Raw genomic sequence first — 2529 nt, forward strand, 5'->3', positions numbered from 1 at the left:
ATGAGAGCAAAGCAGACGATAACAATTATAGCTAGCATTTATCTAGTACTTTATGCATATCAACTAATTGATCCTTACAACAACCCTTTGAAGTAGGTATTATTGTTATCCCTCTTTTATAGGTGGGGAAATTGAAGTTAAGTGACTTGTCTGGGATCATACAGCTAGTGTTTGAGGCAAGATTTGAATTCAGGGCTCTGCACGTGCACAGTCCTTTGGAGGCCCTTCCTTCTCGTTCGGCACCACCAACATGGTGTTCAAGGGCTATGTGGAGATCGGCCACGTGGCCTGCATCTCCTTTGGGCTGCATGTGGGCAAGCTGGTGGCCATCGTGGATGTGATCGACCAGAACTGGGCTTTGGTTTATGGCCCCTGTAGCGGTGTGAGGAGGCAGGCCATACCATTTAAGTGTTTGCAACTCAGACTTTGTGCTCAAGTTCCTACACAGTGCCTGTCAGAAGTATGTCCGGGCTGCGTGGGAGAAAGAAAAGATCAATACAAAATGGAAAGCCACGTGATGAGCCAAGAAGATCGAAGCCAGAGAACGGAAAGCCAAGATGACAGATTTTGACCTTTACAAAGTCATGAAGGCCAAGAAAATGAGAAATAGAATTATCAAGCAGGAAGTGAAGAAGCTCCAGAAGGCATCCACCCAGAAGGGGTCTCCCAAGCAGGGAGCTGCCCAGAAGGCACTTGCTGCAAAGGTCTCCGCCAAGAAGATCCCCTCAAAGAAGGCTGAGGGCCAGAAGGCAGCCCCCAGCCAGAAGGGCCAGAAGGGTCAGAAAGCCTCTGGCCAGAAGGCCCCAGCCAAGAAGAGACCCGCTCCGAAGGGACCTGCCCAGAAGGCACCCTCCCAGAAAGCAGATGCTCCAAAGGCCAAAAAACAAGAGGCTGCCTAAAATCATATAAAGATTTTCCTACCAAAAAAAAGATTTAAACTCAGGTCTTCTTGACTCTCACTCTAGAGCATACCACTTAGCTGCCCTAAATAAAACTATTCCTTCCAACCCCCCCCATACTTCTTTATGATTTCAGTAACTTTTCTCCATGAGGCTGCCTTATATGGCCATTTTAACCTGATTTTGCCTACATACTAAAGCTAAAAGGGTCATGACATTGATTGCTCACAGTAGGGTTTGACTCAGGGTGCCTTCCAACAGCCCTGTAGCCGGGTAACACCAGAACACTACTACAAACAACTCCTGCCCCTGGGTTTAAATATTGGCCCTTTCTCTGGTTCTAGATAAACCTCTCTTTGATCTAGGACTTCCTAGCAAGACCTTGGAATTATTGTCCTCTTGGCCCACCCAAAGAGGGAAATGATGCCTGACCTCACCAGCACTAGCTTTGATAAAACAGAGGGAAGTCTCCCTTACAATCAGGAGCCCCATATATCTGGATTATTAGCATTGCAGACAAAGGTCAGTCTCTGGGGCTCTGTGGTCTCCCTAAGAGTGCTCCCTCTTCCCTCTCTCTCCCCTTATGGAATATGAGTTAATAGCTTCCTTCTTAACCTCTGTGTTTATCAGGCATTCAGCAAGTTGAAGGCATTACCACAATCCATCCTCCTGCTCATGATAATGATCAGTCTTCTCCAAAGTTCCCTGTCAAGTGGAAATCAACAAAAGAATTTCATTGGCAATCATGTACTTTATTTGCACTTTCCCATTTGGGAATCGGTCCCACTTGGTTGGGGAGGAAGGGGGTCTGAGATGGGGAAGGTAGATACATCAATCAGTCTCTCTTTTTCAAGTCTCCTTGAAATGTGAACTCAGGCTCCATTTCAGCTGTGGAGCCATTAGGGCAATGGCTTGTCAGGGGCAGAGTCCTGTGATAAAGAGAGCCCCACTAAGTTCTCTGGATAGGGAACAGTTCTATGGCTCCTGGAAAGTCACAGTAAATAGTTTGAGAGCAGATGAAAGAATAAAAGATTTAAAGGAATGGTTTTTTACTCCTCTTCTATACAATATAATTTAAAATAATGGGAACCCAATTACTTTTTTTTTCCAACTAGAATATGGAGTTTTGTTGTGTTTTTTTAAGTCACTTGCCACAAATATGCACGTGGTTTGGAGCTATTTCACTTTAAAAGGCAGAATAACAGGTTTTCCTCCTTTTCCTAATCAACACTCTTATTTTCACTTTAAAAAGGCAGAATAACAGGTTTTCCTCCTTTTCCTAATCAACACTCTTATTTTCCTTATCTTGTAAACTTGCATTTTCTTCTTTGTCATGCTCATAAAGCCTCACTTTTCCTTTCTCAGGATTTAGTGCTGGAAATGCTGTTAAAGATCATCTAGTGAGCAGTCTACATGTTTCATTTTACAGATGAAGAAACTGAGGCCTAACGAGATGGATTGATTTGCCCAAGGTCCTATAGGTAGTAAGTGGAAGAGTTGGGTTTTAACATCAGCTCCTAGGATTCCATGTCCAGTGTTCATTACCTCACTCTGTATCTTCCTTTCCCATGGAAAGAGCACTTGCATTGGAGACAGGGGATCTGAGTTTAAATTCCAGCTCTGACACATT

General features: G+C 44.2%; 1 pseudogene; it reads left to right on the forward strand.

The window, feature by feature from the left end:
• The first annotated feature begins 236 nt into the window (after positions 1-236).
• On the forward strand, positions 237-899 carry LOC138166495 (large ribosomal subunit protein eL14 pseudogene; annotated as a pseudogene).
• The last annotated feature ends 1630 nt before the right edge of the window (positions 900-2529 follow it).

This window comes from Petaurus breviceps, unplaced genomic scaffold (genome assembly GCF_028583685.1).
Source record: "Petaurus breviceps papuanus isolate PSGF00001 unplaced genomic scaffold, PetGlider_PUasm1.0 224, whole genome shotgun sequence".
In the NCBI taxonomy this organism is placed as follows: Eukaryota; Metazoa; Chordata; class Mammalia; order Diprotodontia; family Petauridae; genus Petaurus; species Petaurus breviceps.